The sequence below is a fragment of the Lissotriton helveticus genome, chromosome 6, assembly GCF_964261635.1.
Source record: "Lissotriton helveticus chromosome 6, aLisHel1.1, whole genome shotgun sequence".
In the NCBI taxonomy this organism is placed as follows: Eukaryota; Metazoa; Chordata; class Amphibia; order Caudata; family Salamandridae; genus Lissotriton; species Lissotriton helveticus.
Genome location: NC_136067.1, coordinates 1,810,660,074 through 1,810,672,137, shown reverse-complemented (window position 1 = coordinate 1,810,672,137; position 12,064 = coordinate 1,810,660,074).

Sequence of the window (12,064 nt, the reverse complement as noted above, 5' to 3'; positions counted from 1 at the left end):
AAAAGGAAATGACATCAAACATCACATGACAGGAAACATACAGGATTGGGAAAATCATAACAGAATTTAGAAAGAAACAGCCATGAGGGAAAAAAAAGATAACAAAAACTTAAGCTAGACTTGCTATGGTATAAGCGTAAAAGGCAGCTGCAAACTCCTAGGCTGGTGATTGCCATTTTGGCGCTAGAGGAGCAACGAGCAACAGCCATGGGACTAGGAGCATGAGAGAATGCAGCTCCAGGTGAGTGAGACCCAGAGCTGCAGGCTTCTTGCTCAATTTCTGAACCCCCAACCTGTAATCAATATACCATGGGTGTTGTGCACACAGATGGCTGAGATGCTACAGTCACAACACGCTAAAAGCACACATTTTCCTCTGTGAGAGAAAGTTCTGGAATCTACAGGGATCCAGAAATGTCCTACCACTCAGCATTCCCACATGTTTTCCAATAAAACAATATCCCACTTGTGTGGGTCGGCCTTTCACCTGTGACAGGAGATGCACAAAAACACAGCATGGACGGATCACATTTTTCCACTCAAACCTGACCAATTTTTTTGTACTATGGATAGCTGTGAATTTTGGGCCTTTATGGGTCGCCATCTAGAAAAACCTACCAAATCAAATCATTTCTAACAACTAACCCTGGGCGTAGTTCGCGGAGCCGCACTCCGCATTATACAAACAATCTGGTATTTAAAACACAGGCGAATTATTTGTACTGTCTGTTTAACCTGCGCCCTTACGCCAACCATGTTATGCAATACTGTGTTAATTCACACAATTCCCAGAAACATTGTTCATGTGTTATATTGCCCCAGTGGGCAAAAGTCCATCAAATTAATCAGAATTGTCTTCCAATAATGCCCATGTGGGCGGTGGTATCTCCCATATCCTGTAGTGGAAAAAAGAAAACAAGACTGTAGCTATACTTATGGATATTTACATTTTTTGATCGGTGCAAAACATCTGTATTGTTAAAATCTATTAAAATTAAACTTCAGATACCAAAAAAGCAGCAGCATATTCTACATCGCAGAAAAAACCATACTTTATGTTTGGAGGTGAATGGCTAACTCTTCACCCAAATTGTGTCCTGTGGGCTGCAAGGTATTGTACATTATAATGTACCTTGATAAATACCAGATTGTTTGTATAATTTTGAGCATCAAGTCAGATAATGTGGCTTCTTATTAATTCCCAATCACGTTTGGAATTGTTACAACTGTTTACATGAAACAATGTTTACAATGGACAGACTTAGCGTATAATGGTATTTTCTTTATGTTTATACACACGTGCACAATTTGTAAACACTATGTTCCTTTAAATGACTGTCAGTACCTGCATAGCCCCACCCGTGAGCAAGAGATCGGTGGATCTCGAAACGCGTTGGGTTTGCTCTGCTAATAAACTGACAGCATTGTGACACATTTGGGCTCCGACTCTGGTTTTTCGCAAAAGGAAACGTGACCAGGAGTGTGTGGAATATATATATATATATATATATATATATATATATATAGTAGTATAAGTATTGTTATTGTATCTTTCTAAATCTTGGCTGAATAAGTAACGCGATGACTGGTGCTCCTAGTTACATTTCCGATGTATTCCGTTATATCTACTGTAATTGTATGACACTGGTCTGTGCTGCTCTTCTTCACTGACTCTTGCGTGTTGTTTCAACTTGGCGCTAGCTTTTGCTGTTTATTGATGTGAGATTTTCTTTATTGTAGAGAACTGAAGTTAGTTAATGCTATTAATAGAGTCTTGTCCTTCCTTTGTCCGTCAGTGAAATAGCGGTGGATGGATAATTGTACGTAGTTTGCATATTGTTATTGTATCATTTTTTTCACGGCCTTCTCTTCTGCATGAATCCTCCTCTGGCAATGAATGCTAAAGTTACTTTGTTCTTCTTACCTCAGCCAGGGCCGGTTTTCGCATGTGCAAGCTGTGCAACTGCACAGGGCCACCAAACGCCAGGGGCCACCACATCAATATATATCCAATTTAATAATCCTCTGAGGATGGATACATATTTGCGTGGCGGCCCCTGGCAGGGATTTGGTGCCTCCGGCTCTGTTCCACTTCCAAACACCCTGACTCCCCCCACTTCACTGGCCTCCGTGCTCCGCCCCGACCTCCTCTTCCGGGGCCCCCTACCTACGCTCCCTGCCCAGGAGTCAGACCACCATGAGCCTAGAGCTGCCCCTGCCTCAGCCCTCCATAGAACTGATGTAGTTTGTTTAGTGAGTGGGTAGGCTTAGCAGCAGTAGCATTCAGTCAGTAGCAGAACTATCTATGCATTTTGCTGGGAAAAATAAAAAAGAAATGCCTACTTGCAGATAATTGATTACCCCATTCTTGAATCGGTGGTGTTGTTCAGGGGTTACTGCCTCTGTGTTACTTAGTAATCTGCAATCAGAATGTTTATGGAACATTTGATTTGTTTTCTCCAAGTATACAGTCAGTGAATCCTGCAAGGCAGTAGTCATTTGGTAGATCAATGTTTGTTTCTTTTAATGTTCTAGCAGTGGTTTTTGAAATGATGTCTATGTTTCACAGCACTCAAATGTTTTTCTCTTTCTTTATTATTTCTTACATGAACCACAGAACCCAGGGGCAAGCAGAAGGCTGGGACCGAGTCGGCGGGTGAAGCACAGGCACAGAGCTCCTCTACTGAGGATCCTGCTGCTGTCTCCAGTAAGTCCAACAGTGCTTTCTTTTGGAACAATGATATTTCCCTAACTTTCTAACGGAGCTTTTTTTCCAACTGATTAATGACATTTCCTTCCTAAATAAATTTTGACAAATGCTTTTTTGATTTTCATTATGTTTTCAAAATTTTGGGTATCTGTCCCTGCCTTTCTGTTCCTTCAAAGAGCCTCTGCTATGACTCTCTGTGCTACTACTAGTATTAGACTGTCTATAGGTAAGCTTGCCCTGTTGCCCACTCTTTAGTTAAGGTATTAATCTTTTCAAGAAATCTGTGATAGAATAGCTGTAGGCACAGGGTCCACTCCTGTCTTATGCTTTTTTCTCTGTAATGTCTCTGCTTTGCCAATTGACACCAACCAAGTATGCATCCAGATATTGGTCTAGTATTTTGTAAACGTTAGTATACCACTACTACTCTTTTGGGTATTCTTCTATGCACGCAGTCACATACATAACTATGTATGCACCAGAAAATTGGATGTTGGTGATAGGCAGGTTGGACCTTACTTACACCTCAGTCACAGAACTCTGAGGAACCCACAATTCACTGAACGACAACCTATATGGGCTCAGTCATTGGTCAATTATTCAATTATCCCACTCCTGAACCCCAATACCAAGATGCCCAATGCTTTTATTACACAATCCATAACCAAAGTAACCCCCTTTTGCTCACTCACTCGTGTAAGTCTACAAGACAACAGACACTGTAAATATACTTCAGGGTCAATGTGGTACTTCAAAAGCTTTATTTTGTTAGAAGTTAGTAAGTAACATCAATGTTTTTAAGTTGTTCCGTGAAATACGTCAAGGGGCCCACCAGAAAAAATCCAGAGTTAAAAAAGGCTGAATAAAGTAATCTACATTTGTACAGCTAATAGTGCACGATAGGGAAATGTGGGAAATGTCGGAGACCCCTCACCATTGAACGTATACTGGTTACATATGCCTCTTTTTGGTAAGCTCTGGAAATCTCTGCTTCGTAGAAGGAAATCTTCTCATCTGCCGAAAAATAATGACAAAAGTGTTGCACGTTAGACAGTATGAAATACATTTATGCAAGTTTTAACTTTTTTGTAGTCATGCTAAAAAAAAGGTGTAACCTGTAAGCAAACTCGATTCCACAATCCACATACAAAAAGTAAATATGGGCCTTTTTATTTTCCAACCTCTTCAGGTGTATGCATTGAACAATCATGTGGCCTCAAAGGCGTCTTCTCGTACTGCGCAACAAGCTGCGAGGTAGCATGCGCAAAACTGAATACATTGATGTACAAAGGTTACATGGTTTAGTTGAAATTTCCAAGGACTAGAGTAGCAGTAGAGATGAGATGAGCTTGGGTACCATTCCATAACAAATAAATGCTTATTGCTAATATGTGTAGTGACTCTGCTGTACTATGCAATGTGGACTACTACTGATTACGTAACGTTGTACTTAACTGTTTTGCAGAACTCCATTCTTGGTGAACAAGTACAATGGGGGCTGTGCATCCATCTAAAAAGGTGTACTTATTTTTATAGGTGCAGAACCGGTACATCCACCAGTGCCGACGGGGACAGCGGCGCAGCGTCAGCAGAGGCGATCCTGGAGGGGACAGGACCAGAGGCACCTACACCAGCACCAGCAGCAGTGGGGGAGGATCCAACAGCGGTGGGCGATGGTAAGTTACATTCAATAGTGATCCGCATTACTTGGTGGGAGGGGAAAACTTCCTCACTGTACTCTGAGATTTATAATGAACTTGAAGTTCTACTGGACAATATATGAGTATGACGCCACCTTTATTTGTCATTACAAAATATACCATGCTTAGCATTACCACCGGCGAGAATTGATAAAATAACAGGCCTCTTCTATCTGACTACAACTCAGCTGTGAAAGGTTGGTGGCAGACTAAAAGTCTTATCCACAACCTGACCGCGATGGATTAACAACACTAAGGAGATCGATTTTAAGTATGATGAAAGGAGCAAGGAAAAAGCACCAATCATCTAATATAGAAGGATACTTTGGAATCAGCAATGCAGGTGGCTGATAGCAGTCGGATGCATGGGTTGTTGTGGAAGCATGGAAAGGGGAAAACACAGCTGCCTGCGTGGTTGGGAGACACACCCAATATCGGTGGGTAGGATAGTCTCAGCAGCGGTGTTTTGGTCAAACCCAAAGGCAAGGGAAGGAGGGGACGCCTGGATGCATGGGTCGTTGCTGGTGAAACACAGACCACCTAAGGTTTGTTGCGCGATATAAAGAATGATAGTCTCTACTAGACATTTACTACTAGCTGCCCCCTGTTAATTAATGTTAGTTTAAGACTGTTCCCGGAAGCAGAGTATATGATATAAAACGAGATATGAAAAAGACAGGTGTTCGTATGTGTGTGACCGTTAAAGTACACCCATGCTACTAGGGCAGGCATAATGCCGTGCCAAAAAGTCCAACAAATTAATTATATAGGCCGTAGAATGTTCAAGATAGATGCAACACAATTTTTTGTACTCAGCTTGCTTGCTAGTACTACTGTGCCACTATGTGTTGAATAAATTTTGTGTTCTTGATTTGCTGGGATTTTGGATTACAACAATTCTGTCTCTTTCTTTATAGTTACTCCTTCAAAACCAACAAGAAAGGAGTTGGCAGTCCGGGCCCGGCAGCGGAAACTGCAGGCCATCGTTGAGGCCTACCGCCGGCTGGTGGCTCAGGCCGAGGAGGAGGAGGAGGAGGCGGCGGCAGCAGCTGCTGCCTCTTCCAATGCCCGGCCCCCAAGCCTGCAGGAGTACGTCGCCGTGGTCAGGCAGCCGCCCGCCGCCGGCTTTTTTCATCATCGGCCGCCCCCCACAACATGCATGCCAATGTAGGTGCCGTGAATTTCAAAAAAAGATTCTCCTCCGGGTAGCGAGGCTCGAGGATGAAATAGAGGAGCGGGTGAAGCTCATTGTGGACAAAAACTTGAAAGCCCGCCGGCTTTGAGATGGACCCTGTTTGTTTGCCCCTTTTTCAATTCTTTTGTTGGTGGGTGGGAATTGGGTGTTGGGGTTTACATTGAACTAGGAAATTTGGTTGGGGTTAGGGGAGGGTAGGGACAGCTGTGGGGTAAGATTTCATATATATTTTATTTTTGTATCATCTTTCTTTATATTATGGTTAAATAAATGAGACACACAGTTATTTTCAAAAGAAAACATTTGAAGTTCATTTGTGTTTGTTGGGGGGGTGGAGGGGGGACTATTTCACCAAATAATGTACGTTGTGCAACATCGCAAGGTTTAATTGGCCATGCAGGTCAGCGGACAGTGCTTTCGAATAAAAAAATATATTGGCCACATCTTTAACATGCAGACAGATAGATGCGGTAAACCCTCACCGAGTTATATTTGTAGTATTAGAAGAACTACCAGTCTGTCTTGCGTTATACCTCACAGCAAACTTATCTTACCTGTGATTGCTGATGATGATTGATGATGAAGTGTGGCACTGCAAGGGCTGCATTTGTTTCCCAAGACAATGGAGAAGAATCTGTGGTTCTGAACTTCTGTGATAGTAGTAGTAGACAGACCCTGCCAGTAGCATTTTAAGACAAAAAGAAAGAGGCAGTCATTTGCGTGATAGATAGACAATGTGGGGGTAGTATAAGTATTAAGTACAGTACATTACACGACTGACCCAAAACAATATTGCAACTGCTAAACTGAAACAAAACAATGGTTTTGGGGACTGGAAACTAAGTGCAAGAGAAGATAAGAAGTTCAACTGTAGTTGTAGTACTCACGTCAACGTCAAACTTTTCTAAATCATAATGCTGTAAACTTAAACCCAAACAATGACGCCAATTCATTAGATGTATTCGTTGTTTGATGGTAATGGTAAATTATTTGGCATTATACACAGAGCTTGAGTTGGGAAGCAGAAGAAGATCCTGGCCATGCCTTGTTGAAATTTCACTATTGTTGCTTTCACCACATCTGCCCCAGCAAGCGCGTGATGAAATTGTTGGTGTATATTTAATGTAACAAACATCACACCTCAATGAAACCACGCAGCCCGGGGGAAGAGGGTTAGGGTTTGTTGAGTGGATGGGTACGGGGGTTTTGGGAAAGGTTTGAGAAAGTAAAACAGTACGCATGGAGACAACAAAAGCAAAACAATGAAGACGATGATTTATGATGTTGATGATCCACTAGCCAATGGATGTAAGGAATAAACGTAGGAAAAGGACACGCTGAATATCATTCTTGGTTTCCCGCCAGGCATCCAATTGCTTGATGATGAGGATTAGTGGTAAGGGTGAGTTGATGCTCATAGTATAATAGCAGTGGGTGAAAAACGTCCAGCCTGTGTGGATTGAAAAAGAAAAGGCAAATACAAAAGAATGTGAATGACCTAAACAAATTGTATTTGTAATACAGTGAAGATCCAAAAAATAATACAAGCGGAGTAGTCGTAACAGAGGACTTTCAGACTGAGGCGGCTTCGATACAATATGTATAAGTCTACTAGTTGCACATCATTATTAATCTAGAAGTACAAGAAAAGACAGGAGCCAGCACCGAACAGACCCACGATACAGGGTCACCCCGCCGTAACACAAACTGCATTTTCCTAAAAATGTGACTGAGCCAGAGAAAGGGGCATAAAAAAGCAACCTAGCATTTTCAAAATTAATCAACAAAATCAATGAGTCATTCTCAGTCATCAATCATACCACTATTGTACTCTACCACTGCACAGTGCACACACATGTAGTAGCCTGGGTCTACGGTGCTGTGCCTCTTATTTGTATTTACCTTGTATTCCACTCCAAGAAACATCGTACATCAATCAGGTCAGATCCAACTGCCTGACAGCGTGCAAAGATATGGTGGTGTCACCATCATTATCAGGGGTGGCACGTCTAGTCCAACAGCAACAGCAACTCAGTCTGTAATGAGTGACTACAATAAGTTAAGTCCTGACTGCACCTGTAGTAGTAGGAACAGAAGTGCGTAAATAATTTATATTATTAAATAACATGGAAAAATTGGCTATCACGTGAGTCTAAAGTTACTAGTATCCTTCAATTCCATGCACATTTGCTCAGAGTCAGCAAAACATCCAATGCAATGCATTGCATCATTCATTTAATATACCTGTCTTGCTCTTGTCTTTCACTGTCAGATGATTGATCACAGATGCTGCCGAGCCTTTTAAAAGTAACGAGTCAAAACAAGTTGACTTCAGTTGTGGATGCCTGCTCAAGTTTTGAGTTGACACTGAAGAGTCGTCTATGAATGCCTGCAGACAGAGGTGGTAGCCTTAAGAGTAAGACAGTGATGAGTTGCAGATTTCAAATGAAATAGAGGATGGCTGTAGTCATGACTGTACGGTTCACTTGTTATGGAGGGACTGTTAGAGGCTACATTAATGTACTATACTCCATCTACAACATCCAATGTATGGCTGGCAAGATGGAATTGTATTGACTTGAGTGGGAGTCAAGACGATGGAGCAAGACTCTGAGGAGTGCAGTCAACAAATGCACAGGCGTGCAACTCCAGTAGGTAAATAAAAAGATACAGTGAAAATAAATGCACAGACGTGCAACTCCAGTAGGTACATAAAAAGAATCAGTGGTGGGGATGGATTTGGTTGTGGTTTTTATTTGCAGTTTTGCACCAGAAAGCCATGGTTAATAAGAAAATAATAACACAAATAAAGGAAGGGAGAAAGTAACAATTTAAAAGCCTAGTTGTCAGGGAAGAGGAGCTCGTCCTCAAACTCTGGGGGTTCGGACAGAAGTAGGTCATGTAACCCAGTAGTGATGATGTCTTTGGACTCGCTTTCTTCATCCTGCTCTGATTCACGTACTTTATAGTCTGGTGGTATGAAGTGTTGTTTCATTTTTATCATTGTCAGCCTCTCCACGCTTTTGGGGGAGAGACTAGTCCTTTTCGATGTCACAATGGCACCAGCAGCACTGAAAACCCGCTCAGAAGAGACACTGGCTACAGGACAAGCCAGATACTTTATCGCCAGCCTGCTCAGCACTGGCCACTGTCTCATTCTTTCATACCAATAGACCAATGGGCTTTGCTCCATGAACACCTCTGTTGTGTCATCCAGATAGGCCTGAACCATCCGCTCAGTGTTCATTGGGGCTTGGCTTTGCTGGTCCTCTTTCCCCTTTGCAACAGCAACGGACTTACCCATCCCTTTCTGTAGAAAAAAAGCAGTTATGCTTTTGGTTGTGTTTGCTGAATCAGATCGTGTAGGTGCTGCTTTTGGTACTGTTGGTGCCTGCTGGGAAGCAGACGCACTGCTCTCATGCTCTGAAGAACTTGCCTCAGGAGGATGGCCTGGAGTACTTTGACTGGCCTGGGCTGGCACTGGCAGGCCTTTAAGTAACAGCCGTTCAGTTTCTAAATCATTAGCTTCCGCAGCTATGGAAGTTTTGTACTTGGCAACATCCCCATCTGAAAAAGGAATTACTGCGCTACTGCTGACAAATAATTTGTACCGTGGATCCAACATTGTTGCAGTTATGTAATGTTGACCTGACACAATCATTTGAAGCCTTGCATTTAGAGATAAGCGGTTGGCTAAGGCCTTGGCCAAGGTATATGCATCAACTTTTTCTTCGTCACCTTTGTATGTTTCACAGACCTCCTTCAGCTGTTGCTCAAGCATGTACAACAATGGGATGGCTTGGCCCATAGTACAGTCCTCCCTGCTAACTGCACGTGTGAAGACCTCAAAAGGTAGTAGCATCTCTGTGAAGCATTTAATGAGGTCCCACTGCCACATCTCAACGGTCAGGGCTTTAAGATTAACAGTAGGATCCCCTAATCTTCTTGACATGACATAAGCATTCAGTGGTATGTACTGCTCAAAGAGACGCTCAAGCATGAAATAAGTAGAGTTCCAACGTGTTGGGACCTCCTGGATCAGTGCTTTGACTGGCAATTTATGCTCACGATGAATGACCCGTAGCAGCTTCCGTGCTTTAAAAGAATGGTTAAAATGCGTGCATATTCTTCTGCAGATGGTCAGTATGTTGCTGACTTTGGCTTCAGTTTTCAGAAAGTCTTGCACGACTAAGTTAATGCAGTGTGCCAAACAGGGTACCCTGAAATAATGTCCTTCTCTCATTGCCTTCACTACATTACTGCCATTGTCGGTGGCAACAAAACCAATCTTAAGGCCTCTTGGTTGCAGCCATTCAAAGACCTTGGTGTTGAACTCAGACAAAATGTTTTCAGCAGTATGACTTTTCTCCATAGCAAACATGGCTACAGTTGCATGTCTGCGAGTATCATTAAAAATCCCAGCAACGTCAAGGCCTGAAGTTAACTTGTCTTTAACACCTGCAAAAGAGATCCAGTGTGCGGTGATACACATGTAATCTGTAGCATCGCAACTGCTCCACATGTCTGTTGTCAGGTGGATACAATGGACAACACTCTGTTGTAAGGCTTTCCCAATCAATTCCAGCACGTCGTGGTGTAGTGCTGGAACAGCAACTCTGGCAAAATAGTAGCGACTGGGAACGTTCCATTTTGGGCAGAGGGTTGCCACTAATTCCCGAAATCCCACAGCCTCAACAAATGAAAATGGGAGAAGGTCCAGTGCCAACATTTTTGCAAGTTTCGCATTGTACAAACGTGCTATTGGGTGGTTCCGCTCGTACTTTCCCTCCTGCCTAAACATGCTAGGAATGGTACGCTGCTTTGTATTTCTTTCAGTTATGCTAGACGGACCACCTTGCATCGCAGACTTTGCACTCCTTTGTGTCTCCGGTTGACTCTGGTGCCACTGAGAAGTTGCTGATGCGGAGGATGTGGACTTTACCACTCCAGTGCTGGCGACAGGGCTCATTTGTGTACCACTCCCAGATAGAAGGTCATCGTCTCCCTCTTCTTCTACCTCCTGGTCAACCATGAGTGGACCTTGTAGTACTGTATCCCCACCAACACCAGTGCTTACATTTTTTAAGCTTGCAAGGGGGTTCTCCCACCTGATTAAGTGTGTTTTTTTCAAATGGGTCGTTTGGCCTCCAGTACCATAGTTTGTACCAATCTTACCACGACTAACATTGACATGACAAATGGTGCATATAGCAATGTTCTCCTGACCTGGGTGAACCGTAAAGAAGTCCCACACTGGGGAGGTAAACTTTTGTCTTCTGCCATAGGAAGAGGAGGACCCACTTCCAATGCCGGATGGACTGGAGGATTTTTGTTGACTTTCCCTATGTGACAGCTCAGTCCTAGTACTGCCACTACCTCCTTCTGTTGAAGTGGCGCTTGTGCTGGATGTCGGATGCTGCCGGGCCTTCGCTGATGAAAAAATGGGAGCTGGTGTTACTTTGGGTGTTGAGTGTGTAGGAGTTATGCGTGCTACCTGCTCATCACTAATCGCAGCCTTTCTGGATAGGGTGAAAATGTTGGTCTCTACATCCTCTGCACCAGGAATAACGCTCGTGATGATGACAGTGTCAGACCCGTCTTTATCACCATCAGTATCCTGCTCACCTACATCGGCCTCCATAAGTTCAAGCCTTGCTGGAAACTTCCTTTTTCCTAGCCTGGTCTTGGGATGTCTCTCCTTTGAATGCTCAGATAGTTGTGGCTGCCAATCCTTATCAAGGTCATCGGAAGGGATGCTTGGCGAAGAACTCGATGCACTAACCCTCCTTTCCCTTGGTGAATTGAAAGACAATAGATCACCTCCAGAAGTGGCTTCCTCTTCTTCTTGCTCGGAATGAGGCTCTACTTCCTGAACTGCCCCGACTTCGGGAGGAACAACTACTACTATTGCGTGCGGAGATGGTGGTTGTTGTTCTTGAGGAAGTACTATTGCGGGCTGTGGTTCTTCAACAACTACTATTGTGGGATTTGGTTGTTGTTGTTGTTGAACAACTCCAATTGCGGGCGGTGGTTGTGGTTGTTCAACAACTGTTGCGGGAAGTGGTTGTGGTTGAACAACTCCTATTGCGGGCGGTGGTTGTGGTTGTTGAACATCTACTGCTGGCGGTGGTTGTTGAGCACTTCCATCTTGCGTGGATTGTGTACTACTTTGAGACAGCGATAAGTTTAGTTCAGGCTCAGTATCACTGCTTCCAAACATTAGGCTGGCTACCTCTTCGACCCTCATCATGTGCTTGGCCCTGGGTTGGTGGCTTGCCCCCACCACTAATGCGGATGTGCTGGCCCCAGCTTGCACCCCGGACACCGCTGCTGCAGGCGTACCTTTTGGGGTCCCAAAAAAGGTTTTGGGGTCCATACCAGACTTAAGTGACACTTCCTTCTTCTGTTCCTTCTTCTCAGCAACTTTCTTGGTGGTGGAGGACCTGGTACCTGCTTTCT